The sequence below is a fragment of the Hemicordylus capensis genome, chromosome 3 (genome assembly GCF_027244095.1).
Source record: "Hemicordylus capensis ecotype Gifberg chromosome 3, rHemCap1.1.pri, whole genome shotgun sequence".
NCBI lineage: Eukaryota > Metazoa > Chordata > Lepidosauria > Squamata > Cordylidae > Hemicordylus > Hemicordylus capensis.
The window spans coordinates 185457023-185472797 of record NC_069659.1 but is presented as its reverse complement, the minus strand read 5'-3'; the positions used below and the strand labels follow the sequence as shown (position 1 = coordinate 185472797).

The 15775-nt window shown below is 43.7% G+C and overlaps 1 protein-coding gene across 6 annotated transcripts in view; it reads left to right on the top strand.

The window, feature by feature from the left end:
- The window catches only part of ELF1 (E74 like ETS transcription factor 1), a 98714-nt gene that overhangs the window by 44015 nt on the left and 38924 nt on the right, over positions 1–15775 (top strand). The window contains exon 1 of one of the 6 annotated variants that reach the window (XM_053307409.1): positions 9704–9787. The exons of the other annotated variants lie outside the window; for them this stretch is intronic. The gene's annotated coding sequence lies outside the window, so the exon portion shown is untranslated. Of the gene's footprint in view, positions 1–9703; positions 9788–15775 lie in introns of those variants that run through there. 6 annotated transcript variants of the gene reach the window in all.

Genomic DNA, 15775 nt, shown 5'->3' with positions numbered 1-15775 from the left:
TTCTCATGAGGATGAGCATGTGATGTGTCATGAGTTTAAAAGGTCCCACAGCAAAACTTTGGTAGCAAGAAGATGTACGTTAAACTAGAGCATGTGGTAATTACTTGGTATTGTAGTGTTTGTGAATTCTTGCCATATACCTTTGTTCAAAGAATATTTTACTTACTGCGCTTGCTCTGTTTCTACTTTGCTTTCAGTATGAGTATTGGCTCCCCTCATCTCAATTCTTTTTTTAGCATAATGTTGCAGCTTTTAACTGACTTTTCTCTGAGAGGTGTACTGTGGCACTAATGAACTGTTTTACAGCAAATGTGAAAGAAAGATGCAGCAGTGGAGGCAGGAAACACTTGTCACTTGTACTTCATAGCTGCACGTCTGCTTCCTGTCAGTTAGACCACTAGAAGCGGAACAGATGAACCACGATATTGCTCCTGTTTAATTTTTCTCATAGGGGCCATTGTGCAACAGTCTCCTAAGAAGACCTTGAGATCTTTTCTTATCCATATTATTGCCTTTTCAATTTCATATTTGAAGTTTTTCACTGAAGGTCAGACTCAGTGGAAAGCAGGATAAATTCGATTTCTATACCGCCCTTCCATAAATGGCTCAGGGCGGTTTACACAGAGAAATAACAAACAAATAAAATGGATCCCTGTCCCCGAAGGGCTCACAGTCTAAAAAGAAACATAAGATAGACACCAGCAACAGTCACTGGGGATGAATAGGGCCAGTTGCTCTCTCCATGCTAAATAAAGAGAATCACCACGGTAAAAGGTGCCTCTTTGCCCGGTTAGCAGGGGTGACAGGGCAAATTGCATGCCTATGGGTATGTACATTTGATTCTAATTGATATCAGGTACATACAGTTCCATGCAAAATCCAAATAATGAGGAATGCAAATAAGGACTGCAACCTAAAGTTGCCAGATGTTGACCCAGAAATCCTGTCTGTTTCTCTAAAAGTTCTGAGGCAGTGAGTAGTGTCCCTGCTGCATCTCATGCCTTGTTCCTCCCTTTGTTAATCTCTTCTCATGTCTGCTACAGGGAAGAACTAAAGTCCTGCTTCCTACAGCAGATGGGGAGAATGGTGGGCAAAGAGACCGATGCAAAAGTAGTGCAGGAAGTGCAGTTCCTTCTTTCATTGCTTGCAAGCATTTAAAAACTCTCCCAGCTGAAGCTTGGCAACCTTTTACAAAACAGGTCCCTCACTGTACCAACTTTGGTGAAAGTGTGCAGGTCTGAGATGAAAAGATCTCTTAATCAGTTAAGAAGGGGAGCTAGCCAGGTCTCAGCTCTATGGATTGCACTGTTGTTTCTTAATACTTTACTTATTTCCTGTAGATAAATGCTTACCTGTAAAGTATTCTGTAACAACTTGCTGGCCAACTTATTTTTTGAGTTTAATTTTAAAAAATAAAATCAGACTGTTATCTATCATCTCGAACTAAAAACAACACCTTCCTGCATTTATAAGTAGCCCTTGGTATGATAAACATTATCCTGACTGCCCAACATTCACTGCTGTGATTTTTAACAGAGGGACATGATCCCTTGATAAACCTGCACCTTAACTTGTAGTCCTTACTGCTGTCACTACTTTTATTGAAGCAAGAACCTTAACTGAAGACAACTGAGTCTCAAAATAGGCTTGATGTTACTTGATGTTAATGTGGCCTAGCCTTCAGAAGACCAACCTAATTTCAATTTTATTAATTAAATTATTGAACTTGTTTAATTTTTTCTATTGATTTTCCACAGCAATGCTGAAAGTAGTGTATAGTCAGTAAAAACAAACATTTGTTAAAATACGATTTTAAAACAGTATGATTAATAAAGCACACAGTAGAACCAACCATAAGGAGGAAAAGAATGTCCATCAGTTCACCTCAGAGACTTCAACAGGCAAAAGTCTGTCCAAACAAAACGGTTTTTGTTAGGTGCTGGGACAAGGCCAGTAAGGGCCTCAGACTTATATGGAAAAGGGATTCCACAACCTAGGTGTTACCACTGAAAAGGCTCTATTGCAGATTCTTGTTAGTCAAGTCTACAATAGTGACAGGACTGGAGCCAATACCCAGCTGATGATCTCAGTGTCTGGGCAGGTTCATATAGGAGGAGGGAGCCTTTAAGATAACATGTTGCTAAGCCATTTAGATCTTTAAAGGTATGCACCAGCACATTGAATTGTGTGCAGAAGCAAATTAAGAGCCAGTGAAGATGCAAGGAAGTCACCTGATTCCTCCATAATAGCCTAATTGCCTCATTCTGGACTAGCTGAAGCTTCGGGATACTTTCCAAGGACAGACCCACATAACATGTTACAGTAGTCATGTCTCAGTGTGACCAAAGTATAAGTTATCATGACCAGTTTCTGTGAAATGGCATGGTTGGCGCAACAGCCAAAGCTGGGCATAGGCACTTCTGGCCATGGAAGCCACACGGGCATCCAGAATCACCCCCAAGCTTTGAGAACAGTCTGGTTCCTGTTTTGATTTCATCCTGGTTTAGAACTCTCACTTGGATGATTTATTTCACCGCTCTTCATAATAGAACAGAGTATCAACAGCCAAGTTGATTCAAGAGAATGAAACAAATATACTTCTAAAGAATTATTCTGCCTTATTTAGATGTATTTCACTTGTTTCAAGGATCAATAAGATCCTCTGTAAAAGGAACAATCTGAAACATGTTGGACATTTAAAAGGATTATTATTATTATTATTATTACAATTACATTTATATCTCGCTCTTCCTCCAAGGAGCCTAGAGTGGTGTACTACATACTTAGGTTTCTATTTCACAACAACCCTGTGAAGTAGGCTAGGCTGGGAGAGAAGCGACTGGCCCAGAGTCACCCAGCTAGTTTCATGGCTGAATGGGGATTTGAACTCTGGTCTCCCCGGTCCTAGTCCAGCATTCTAACCACTATACCACACTGGCTCATTTTAGGCATCCCCTCATTTTGTTTCTGTTCTGTTCAGTGTCTCCCCCTCCCCCCATTTTCTCTTTTTAAGCAAGTGGATGTTTCTTCTAGAACCAACCAGTGCCGCAAACTGATAAGAGTACTGTTGAGTCCTAGTTCAGCTTTGAGAGATGGGACCTTGCCTCAGCACTACATTGGTTATCTACTTGATGTGATTTTCTATCCATGTGGCTCTCCAGCTGTTTTTTGTTTTTTAGTTTTGTTTGTTTTCTGTTCCTTATAAAATTTATGTGGGACCCAAATAGTACTAAAAGTGGAGAAGTGCTTTACTTGTGTTCTCATTTGCTAAGCATTTTGCATTCATTGCTTTGCTTCTGAAGTGCATCTGAATAAGGCATAAGTGCGTCACCTGCCTGGTTGGGTTTGTTTGTTTGTTTTGTTTTTCTTTTGTTCTTTGCTATAAAGAAAGTAGAGCATTAGCAACAGGGTACTATTCTTCTGTGGAGCCTCTCTGGCAGACATTGAAGGTTAGAATAAAACTAAATCTTCCAGTCAGTGACCTTTGGTCTTGAAAGTGTTCCCAATACTTTTTGGTTATGATCATACGTATGGTTTCATCAGTTTTACTTCTCTTGGTTTAATTAAACTCTCAAAACTCTGTGTAGAATTGCAGCATTCCAACCTTTAATGATCAGACTATTCTTCATGATGTTTGGCTGAGGGCTTTGTTTTGTTTTGAGCTTGAGTCATGCAATTATGGTATTGCTATTTCACAGTTCCATAAAAGACCCTGAATGATAGTGGATGACTTAGCATTTTGACTCTCTTTTGAGTGGGGAGTAAGCAAGAGCAGATGAGAATAGGTTTCATTGAATATGTGTATGTGTTGAGGTGTGCAATTTCCACCTGCAAGATTTCTTAATAGACAGTTGCAGCTTCATTATTAAAATTCTGCTCTTGGAAGTGTATTCTGTGGCTGCTCTCCAAGGCTGCTGGAAACATCCTTCCAGTGACTGACATCTTTACTTAGATTAGATGTGTCTACTTAACTGGGCCAAGAGGCACCTTAATGTGGTGATTCTCTTTATATAGCAGGGGGAGAGTAAGGGGTCCTATCCACCCCCAGCACAGTACCTCCAGTGACTGCTGCTGGTGTGTATCTTACATCTATTTTTAGATTGTGAGCCCTTTGGGGACATGGATCCCTTTTGGTTTGATTGTTTTTCTCTACGTAAACCGCTTTGGAAACTTTTGTTGAAAACCCATATATAAATGTTGTTGTCCTTATAGTATTTCTGGCCATGTGGTGCACTCACCTTAATGAGCAAAGTTCACCTTTTAAGTTGAGTTTTCAGTTAGCATATGCAGTGAAAAAGCTCCCTCTCTGGACAAATCTACCTGGAGAATGTTCCTTTTTCTCAATGACCAAGGGAAAAGTTGCTGACATCCATATCTAACAGAAAGTGTTTGGACTCTTGATACACTATTCAAAGATGCAAAAAGCACATAAGGTGTTCCAAATCTTGGTGCAAAATTTATATGGAGTGTGACTCAAGGATCCACATCAATTGCATTGTATAGGAGCTTTAAATACTGTAGGGATGTGCAAAATGTTTTTGACTTTGAAACAGGTCATTTTGAGCTTTAAATAAAGGGCCTGTTTTGAGCTCGAAGCAGAACAACCCCATTTCGATTCAAGACGTTTCAAGCATCATATTGGAGGCCTGTTTTTATCTTGCTGATTGGTTTTGTGGCACTGGCTTGCAATCTCCTTGCTGATTGGTTGGTTTATCATACAAATCAAGTGTTGTCATCGGTGTTCTCTCTAATTCTTTTCATCTGTTTGCGGAATGAGTTTTGTTCTGGGTGACAGAATCAAGGCAGTGCTAGCACACATGCATTCAGAGTGGGGCCTTCCTGATTCCACCTGAGTGGGATCTAAAATTAACTGAGTGAACATTAAAAAATGTGTGAGTACAAGCATGTGCACATGCCTTAGAAGCAACACTGGTTGTTATGGGCAACTGTGCCCCCATTGGCTGGGGGGAAGGGGAGCCCAAAAGGAGGGCATTTTAAAATGTATTCAAAGGGACTTGGAGGCAGAGAGAGCCCTTACAGTTTGCCGCCCTTGACGATGATACTTCAGGAGAGGAAGAAGGAAGGTAGGTTTGATTTTGTGGTTTTCTCAGCACTGAGTATAATATGCTGTGCTATTGCTACTATTACTACCTCATTTTGTTAGATCTCAGATTGACAAAGGCAGAACCTGGGTGCCTTCCTCCCTTGAGTTGTGGTTTGTTTTGTTTGTGAGAATAGTGTTGTGGTGAGAAATAGACAGTGGCAGCTGTGTGTATAATACAGGTGAAACTCGGAAAATTAGAATATCGTGCAAAAGTTCATTAATTTCAGTAATGCAAATTAAAAGGTGAAACTGATATATGAGACAGATGCATTACATGCAAAGCGAGATAAGTCAAGCCTTAATTTGTTATAATTGTGATGATCATGGCGTACAGCTCATGAAAACCCCAAATCCACAATCTCAGAAAATTAGAATATTACATGGAACCAAGAAGACAAGGATTGTAGAATAGAACAATATCGGACCTCTGAAAAGTATAAGCATGCATATGTATTCAGTACTTGGTTTGGGCCCCTTTTGCAGCAATTACTGCCTCAATGCGGCGTGGCATGGATGCTATCAGCCTGTGGCACTGATGAGGTATTATGGAAGACCAGGATGCTTCATTAGCGGCCTTCAGCTCTTCTGCATTGTTTGGTCTCATGTCTCTCATCCTTCTCTCGGCAATGCCCGATAGATTCTCTATGGGGTCAGGTCAGGCGAGTTTGCTGGCCAATCAAGCACAGTACACTGTATACTTTTCAGAGGTCTGATATTGTTCTATTCTACAATCCTTGTCTTCTTGGTTCCATGTAATATTCTAATTTTCTGGGATTGTGGATTTGGGGTTTTCATGAGCTGTACGCCATGATCATCACAATTATAACAAATTAGGGCTTGACTTATCTCGCTTTGCATGTACTGCGTCTGTCTCATATATCAGTTTCACCTTTTAATTTGCATTACTGAAATTAATGGACTTTTGCACGATATTCTAATTTTCCGAGTTTCACCTGTATTTCTTGGGGTAATTGCTGTGATGAGCTCCATGTCTGGCCTTGAAATTGACTTGTGCTTCACTCACTTGCTCTGGTCTGCTCTGTAATCAGCATTGCAGGTGTACTCAGTCAAAATGTGGCTGAAGTTGCTCTAGTTGAGCTTATGGCTATGCTTGCTGCTAAGGGTTCTGCTGTGGCAGTGATAGGAAATAACATAAGGAATCATAATTATGTGAGAGAGAGCAACTTGTGCCAATGATTTTACTGAAGCACAGGCACTGGATTCTGGGTCAGCGATTCTTTTTTGGCCATTTTTGGACTGTTTGAAATGTGTGTTCTGGGTTGGGAGGGACAGATTCCTCTTTACTTTGTGCTTCTGCTGTGTTTTTCAAGGCAGGGTTGCAAATTGCAATGCAAAACTTGTGAGTGCCACTTGTTCTGGCCATAGGGAACAAATGGGGAAACTTGAAACACCCCATTGTTCCCAGTGGGTAGCTCCTAGGGACACCAAAGTGGGTTGTGTGATAGGGTATGGTGGGTTCCACCTACCATCCAACCAACCCACAAAAGAAATGGGCAAATGGGCAATGTTTAACAAATTTTAAACAAGGTTTAAAAAAAAAATGAAGGGTCCTGTGGGGGGTTTGGGGAAAGGTTAAAAAATGGTTTACACTTGCCGATTTTTTCTTTTTCTTTTTCTTTTAGTTGGTTGGGTGGTAGGTAGCATCCATCATGCCCTACCACCCAACCCACTTTAGTGTCCCTAGGGGCTACCTATGGGGGACAATGGGGTGTTTTAAGTTTTCCCATTGTTCTCTATGGCCAGAACACTTGCAACAGAGAAGGACCATCCCTAAGCAGCCAAGCTGGTGGCAACTGCAGATAGACCAGGAGCGGAGCTAGGCTGGCGGCGGCCTGTGTGCAGCCGCCACCGCGGCCCGCTGGCCCTGCCCCCTGCTTCTGATGTCAGACATGCCTGGCTAGCCACGCCCCACGTCTGACATCAGATGAGGGGGTGTGGTCTCCCCATGCAGCCCCGTTTAGAAAGGAGCCTGCTTGCCTCTCTCTGCCCTCCCCACTCCCCCCTGTTCCGTATGTCTGGCTAAGCATCCCTCCGCCACTCGCTCACCCTAACTCCCGAGCCATGCCAGTCTGCTTCTCCCGAGGAGACCACCACCCTGCAGGCTGCTGCTGCTCTTCTGTTGCCGCTCCAGCTCGTTTTCCAGCCTCCTCAGCTGAACAGAGAGAGGCAGCTTGCCTGAACAGACGACGCCTTTCTGCACCTTTGGTGGCTGCTGCCGCTGCCCCAGCAGCAGCTGTGTGTGCAAACACGACGACTCCCCTGTTGCTGCCCACCGCCTCCCCGCTGCTGCTGCTCCCGGGACTTCCCTTCCTTAGTCAGCAATATGGGGCCATTGCCAGGCAACGGATAGCTTTCCTCACTTGGTGGAAGGCCAAATATGGGCTGCACAGTAGAGTCCATGCAGTCCCCTGGGAAGAAGGCATTTGCCGCCTCCCCTCATCCCGCCGCGCTGTGTCCTTTTCAAAGGTAAAAGAGGAAACCTTCCTCTCTCTCCGTAGCTATGGCGCAGAAGCACTTTTTTCTTTTTATCTTTTTAAGGTAAATGGGTGGTTTTTGACTATGGGCTGGAAAAAGCTTAATCCACCCCTGAGGATATACTCCAGTTTTGCGCTGCCACTGAGAATTGTTCAAGTGTTGCAGCCAAAGTTCCCCTAGCCCTTGATCGCTTATAAGACATCAGCAGCAGGGATGGGAGCTTGTTGGTCTGAATGAAAGTTAGTGGAGATGCGTGCTGTGTGCATTTTTAGAACTACTGCTCTGGAGCGCGGGAGGCTATTGTAGCTTCGGTGGGCAAGCTCAGCAGCTCTGTCCTGGGTAAGTCCCCCAGCGGGATATCCTTCCTGCCGGCCTGATATTAGCATGGCGAGGCTGCTTTCAGCAGCTGTGTGTGGCTGCTGTGGCCCCTGGCCCCGCCCCCCGCTTCTGACATCAGATGCGGGGGCATGTCTGGAGCCACGCTCGTGGCTCCTGATTGGTGGGCGGCCTGGGTTCTTTGAACCTTTTCGCCCAATGGTGGCTCCGCCCCTGAGATAGACCTCTCAGAATAACCTCAATGGAAGCTTTTTGCTCATAGCAAAAAAACCCCAAAAGTTCCCTTTTGAGAGGTACAAAATTGTAAGGAAAGGAAAGAAGACTCTTAACAGATAATATCTCTGTTGTTACAACCTTGGGCCTGATCAAAGCAGTTATCAAAGCTCCTGCTTATACTGCCAAAAGAGAACTTACACCAGTATCTATGACACAAGGGGAGTGAGCTGGAGGGATTTTACACTCCAACTTGCAACACAGAAAAGTAAGTTAAGATTCTCTGTGAAAGATATGGTTTCCTTTTGTACAGCCTTGTATCTGTTTTGTATATTCAGGGTGAGTTCACTATTGCATGTTTGAAGAAACATTGCTGTTATCATGATTTATTAAAGTTAAGTGCTGTAGTGATAAATTTTTATTTAAATTGTGTTAACAACTGGGCATGTAACTTTTGCAAGAATGTTGGAAAGGCATTTTTGAAAATGGGATTTCTTATATGACAGGATCCGATTGGTATTGAACAGGATTAAATATGAAGCAACAACAGGTATGGACAGAGCTAGGTATATGATGTGGTTGGATGTTTTGCAAAGGCTAAAAGTCATGGCTCTCTGTAATCTGACCACAAGGGTAGGACAGGCAAACTCCTGAAGGAAGCTAGACAGCAATGTGTAAAAACTGGAATTTCTGGTCTAGCTGAATCATACTGGCTGCCCTGATAGGGATGTGACTGTTCAAGCTGGTCACAGCTGACAGCAAATGAAGCAGTGGGGGAGGGAGAAAATCTGGATTATTATATTAAACTCCTACTCTTTACAGAGTAAATGAATGTTGTTGTTGTTGTTCTTGTCGTTGTTCTTGTTGTTGTTGTTGTTTATTAATTCAATTTCTATACCACCCTTCCAAAAATGGCTCAGGGCGGTTTACACAGAGAAATAACAAATAAATAAGATGGCTCCCTGTCCCCAAAGGGCTCACAATCTAAAAAGAAACATGAGATACACACCGGCAATGGTCACTCGAGGTACTGTGCTGTGGGTGGATAGGACCAGTTACTCTCCCCCTGCTAACAATGTTAAAAGGTGCCTCTTTGCCAAGTTAGCAGGGGATATAATTGAGTAATATATCATAAAGCAAGCAGTTGAAAAGCCTTCAGTGGTGGACAGCATTTTGATTAATAATTCTGTGAACAGAAGACATTCTGCTCTCATAAGGGGCAGTCTTCACTGATGGCCCCTCTTTCATTTCATGACTTTTGTGGCCCCTGAAAATGTCCCTGACAGTGGGGAGAACAGCAAGAGCAGGGTTTTTGGGGGGTGGGGCAAAGGTCAGAAGAGGAATTGGCAAGAATCAGTGCTCTCCCCTTGTGTGAGTGGAACATTTATGCCTGTTTTTAATATGTTTTTATATTTTTTAGCTTGATGTTTTTATTGCTTTTTTATTGTGTCTTTTTAACTTTTGTAAACCGCCTTGGGGTTGTCTTTTAACGAAAGGCGGTATAGAAATGTAACAATAAATAAATACATAAAATCTTCCACTCAGGGAACTACTTCTCAGCATGCTGCCCAGTGTGCAATGGTTGAACGGGTGTGGCTTGTGAAGTGATCTTTGGCACAGTAGAGATGTGACAAGCATGTGAGTATTTCCATTGCTGAAATGTTGTAGGGTATGTCTAAAACGGAGTAGCAAAGGGGTGTTTTTGTTTTGTTTTGTATAACTGGGCTATTGCCATTTTGGTTTTGTCTTGTGGTGGAGTATGGCCAACAGTCCCCTTATTGACAGTCAGTCATGACTCAGTGGAAAGTAAGGAACCGTATCAGTAAATTCTGGGTTAGATTGCCAGCAGGACTTTCTGTGGAGAACCCATGCAGAATCCTGAGTTTCCTCCAGCTGTGAGTGCCTGACACAGGCAAGTGGCCGGGGGTGGGGTGGGGGTCAGAGGAGGCTTCTAGTTAACTTCCTTGTAACTATGTATGGAGGAAAGTCTCACCTTCTTGACAATCGTGCTGGCTGGGAGGGCTGGCCCAGTCAGCCTGTGAGCGAGTCTCACTAGGTCTTGGAAAGAGAACGGTGGGAGTTGACTACCTCCATGGCCTTGCTGCAGATATTTACTCAGTGCTGTGGGCAACTTAGCCCTCTTATCCAATCCAGCAGCAGTGCCCCCACTTAGGAGACATGACCATACATCCTTTGCAGGCGTCAGCAGCCGCCCCCTTATTTATAAGCCTCTTTGGCCCTCTGGGCCATTTCTCTAAGTTGTTCTGGCCTGAGAACTTTGTTTTTCAACAAGCAAACAGTGACTTATTTAGGAGCTGTTCTTGGTGTTTTAATAGTCATTGTGTTTTAACAGCCCAATAGTTCCAGGATTCTATGACAGGAATATATTCTATGAATATGCAGTATTTTAATCCCTGGCCTATTTATTTATGATCTATATTTCCCAGTCACATTTGGCCAGCTGCGTGCTTTCTATATTGCTTTCTCTATCGTTGTACGTTAGGATCAAGCCTAAAACTGAGATGGCATTGATGTTAGGTAGAGGTTAGTTGTTTACATGACATTCTAGTGATAAATTAAAGATGCATCTGCTGAGAATGAGGGGAGAATGCTGCCCTCCAGCCTACTTGAGTTTGAAAAATACCTTGGTACACAGGAAGTACCACCTTAAGTGGCGCAGCAGGGAATTGCTTGACTAACAAGCAAAAGGTTGCCGGTTCAAATCCCGTTGGGACTCTATCAGGCAGCAGCAATATAGGAAGATTCTGAAAGGCATCATCTCATACTGCGCGGGAGGAGGCAATGGTAAACCCCTTCTGTATTCTACCAAACAAAACTACAGAGCTCTCTGGGCGCTAGGAGTCGAAATCAACTTGTCGGCACACTTTACACAGGGATCAAGCCTAGGGATCAAGAGGTTGCTGGTTCGAATCCCCAGTGGTATGTTTCCCAGATTGTGGGAAACACCTATATCAGACAGCAGTTATATAGGAAGATGCTGAAAGGCATCATGTCATACTGTGCGGGAGATGGCAGTGGTAAACCCCTCCTGTATTCTGCCAAAGAAAACCACAGGGCTCTGTGGTCACCAGGAGTTGACACAGACTCAGTGGCACAACTTGACCTTTACACGGTGTCAAGATGTGAATGGTGTGTTAATGATGGCATTGCTAATTTCAGGACCTTTGCAGTGACTAAAAGGCTGTTTTTAAAGCCAAGTGCATGCGTAAAAACTGAACTGCAAAGCCTTCTGATTTTCCACAGTTCTTTTGCTCACAGAATCCAAATATCTTATCAGTTCCTGATGTGTGTAGGGATGTGTGTATTTTGTAACAATCCCTCCCCTCAAACGCTTGAAACTGATATTGCCAGTGTGGTGTAGTGGTTAGAGTGCTGGAGTAGGACCGGGGAGACCTGAGTTCAAATCCCCATTCAGCCATGATATTAGCTGGGTGACTCTGGGCCAGTCACTTCTCTCTCAGCCTAGCCTACTTCACAGGGTTGTTGTGAAAGAGAAACTTAAGTATGTAGTACTCTGGGCTCCTTGGAGGAAGAGCGGGATATAAATGTAGTAGTAGTAGTAGTAGTAGTAGTGGTGGTAATAATAATAATATTGCAACCCAGCACCAGATGCAGCCTGATGATATTACGAAAGAGGCACACTTGATTGCCAATGCTTCTTAAAACTGGTTTCTCTGGTGGTGGAGTAAAATTATGTGTATAATTGCCAATGGTGACCATATTAGTGCATCCTTACAAGGTTGTACTACTCTGTTTTGGGAACTATAGATTAATTTGAATTGACCTATAGTTAAGGTTAGGTTTGTCAAGTAGCATTAATGTTGAATTCTAAGAACTCCAGGATCCTAATGGCTGTTAAACAAAACACAGGCTTATTTTTCCACTGATAAAACTCTGCTGTGGGACAGTTCGGGACAGAGGAAGTAGTAAAGCATTTTTCACCTCCACGCAAAGTAACTTTTTCATCCTCTAATGGACCTTTTGACCTGCCATTACATGCATTTGTGTTTAGGCCCAAATCTTAAACAAGAAATAGAATGTAGCTAGAAAACTGATAGTGCATTTCATAGATTTTACTGTAGACTATTTCCTCCAAGAGGGCCCTGTCCTGCATGCACGACAGCCGAGCCTCCCTCATTGTCGGCACCCAGAGCAGAGCCCCTTCAGATGACCTTGTCAAGTGGACAACAACTCTTGAGAGCAGGCAGTCCCTTGAGTATCCGAGCCCAAACCGTTAAGGGCTTTAAAGGTCAAAACCAGCATCTTGAATTGGACCCAGAAACAAACTGGCAGCTCTTTCAAAATGGATGTAACGTGATCTCAGCAGGCAGCTCCAGATAAAATCCTAGCTGCTGCATTTTGCACAAGCTGCAGTTTCTGAACATTCTTAAAGGGCAGCCCCATGTAGAGCGTGTTACAGTAATCCAGCCGTGATTTGACTAAGACATGGGTAACTGTGACCAGATCTGCCTTCTCGAGAAAGGGATGCAACTGGCACACTAGCCGAAGCTGTGCAAAGGAACCCCTGGCCTCTACCTCTACCTGAGCTTCCAAAAGCAGAGCTGGGTCCAGCAAATACCCACAAGCTGCATATTTCTTCAAGGGGAGTGCAACCCCGTCTAGAACCAGTAGAATCTCCTCACCCCAACTGGTTCACCTACTGACCAACATTACCTCTGTCTTGTCCTGATCCAGTCTCAGTTTATATGAGCCCACGTCCAACCCATCACGGCCTCCAGTCTCCTTAGGATCAGGTGACAAGGAGAGAGAGAGAGCTGAGTGTCATCTGCATATTGCTGACAACTCAGTCCAAGTCCCCAGATGACCTCTCCCAGAGGTTTCATGTAGATGTTAAACAGCATGGGGGACAAGACCGAACCCTGCGGGACCCCACAGGCCAACGGCCACGGGGCCGAGCAGTAGTCCCCCAGCACCACCTTCTGGACCCTCCTCTCAAGAAAGGACAAGAACCACTGCAACTCAGTACCTCCAACTCTCATACTCGAGAGGCGACCCAGAAGGATACAGTGTTTGATGGTATTGAATGCCTCTGAGAGGTCCAGCAGAACCAACATGGATGTACTCTCCTCTGTCTAGTTGTCAGCATAGGTCATCCACTAGAGCGACCAAGGCAGTTTCAGTCCCATATCTGGGGCAGAAGCCAGATTGAAAAAGGTCTAGATAATCCATATCATCCAAGACCCTCTGCAGCTGGGATGCCACCACACACTCTATCACCTTGCCCAAAAAGGGAAGGTCAGAGACAGGTCTATAGTTGTCCGAGTTGGAGGGATCAAGGGAGGGCTTTTTAAAATAATAGTCTTACCATCGCCTCCTTGAGGCATGATAGCATCCTGTCCTCCCTTAATGAATAATTAATAATCGTTTCCAACCATCTGCCTGTACCCTCCCTGGCAGCTTTTATTAGCCATGAAGGGCAAGGGTTAGGAGTGCATGATGTAGCCCACACACTGCCCAGGATCTTGTCCACATCCTCAGACTGCACCAACTGAAAAGAATCCAACACAATAGGACCAGATGGTACCAGAGATGCATCTGCCAGAACTGCCAAAGCTCTGGAGTCCAAATCAGCATGGATATGAGCAACTTTATCTGCAAAGTAACATGCAAACTGATCACAACAGGCTGTAGATGATTCCTCCCCCATTACCTGGGGTGTGTGTGTGGAGCAATGTCTTTGCTACAATGTCTTTGCTAAGTCCCATTAACTTCAATGGCCATCACTTAAAAAAAAAAGAGAGAGATTGCATTCTGTGTAGACTAGAGACCAAAAGATAACGCTGTGACATTCCTAGTAAGAGAGAGTGAAGGAATGTGAGGCAAGGGGCTTGGCTAGGGCTTCACCTCAGCCCCTCTGATACCTTTGCCTTGGGGAGGGCATAGTTGCTGCCACAGTTGGAGAGGAGGAAGCAAACTAAGCTAACCCAGGTACTGCTGCCCACTACAACAGCCATTCATACCTACAATGGAGCCCTGCCACAGTGACCTGGATTCAGCCTAGTTCAAGATTTTGACTTTCTAGATGTGGCATGTTATTTTAAAGTAGTCTGAAATTAATTTCCTCACCTCAGTGCCTGATCGGCCTTGGGTTTTTTTGAGGTCAGTCTCAGGTTTTCTAAGCGGAGACCTCAAGAACGCTGCTGAAGATGCACAGATGTGAGAACTTTACCCACAATGGATTTTCTGATTATACTGCTGCAGTGACAGAAGAAGCTGTACTATCGTTAGGAGTTCTCCCAGGTTTGGCAGTGCTGTCTCCCCCCGCTTGCCCCCCAGGCCTTTCTCATCCAAAATCTTCCAAATTTTAAAGTTCTCTTGCATAAAGATTTGTGACCTTCATTTTCCACCATTCCAGTCTTCCTCATATGCTTTTTCCCAGCAACCTGGCCTAAAGATATGTAATCAGATTATACTTTACTAATTCATTACTGGGTAAAACAGCACTTGCTTAATTTGTGTATGTGTCAGGTTGCTGTTAAAGATGCAGGAGCAAGACAGAGAAATAAGTTGGCAACCCATCTTCTTTTTAGGTCCTGTATGATGCTGTCTATGGTAGAATTCTTCTGTGTGATAATGTAACAGCTGCTGCTTTCCAAAGCATAGAGATTTGGTGATAGAGAAGCTGTACCTGCTACTTTTGTGTTGCTATTCATTAAACTTGTAAAGATACTATCCCATACTAGGGAGGGAAAGGTGACAGCCCCAATTCCCCTGTATAGACTGCCCCCTCCCCCCCCCAACTCCTACATTCTTAAACTCCCTATCTCCACCACTCATTGTTTACACAAGTTCTTGCTTTTTCTCCCACTGGCTGGTTGGTCTTTCTTTCACTCTTCCAGGATCATCCTAGAAAGTATAATTTGCTGCCCAGGACAATGTTGCAGGGCAAAATATGCTTAGAAGTTAGTCTGTAGAAAGTGTTAATACAGTTTCTTTAGCTGCTTAGTTACCCAGAGAATATGCCTGTTGTCCTCTGTCAGAGTCTATCATAATGCAAAACTGAAACCCCAGATACCGGAAATTGTGTTCATTATTTTTCAAAATTAAGGGAGAACTTGATTCAGACACGAGCTCTGTTCATGCACTGTGGTAAACATGGCTGCTGTACTCAAGTACAGTGTTCCCGATTACAGAGAGGATCTCTCCGCAATTACAGTGCGTGTCTCTTCAGACAAATGCTGTACTTTTGGAAAGCATGAGGGTGGGGTTAGAGCATGTTGGTTTGAGGGTGTGGCTTGCCGGTATGCTCTTTTGGATGCTGTAACCTGCTTGTCGGGCAGAGAGTTGATGGGATGTCTGACCTAACAGCAGACTTAAGTAGCTGTAGAATCAATACAGAATGCATACAGCTAACAACAGACAGCAAGGGCTAGGAGATTTAAAACCTTTACTCCAATATTTACTTTTTTATTCAAGCTCTTCAATTCAGCACATGGCTCCCAGCACAGTTTACATGTTAAAAAACCAAACATATACCATAAAAAAATCAGAGATATATCTTTGGTATGAAAAATATGGTTACAAATCTCAAGAGGATTGCCAAAAGTATAGAGAAGAATACACATACCCTGTCTCCACCACATT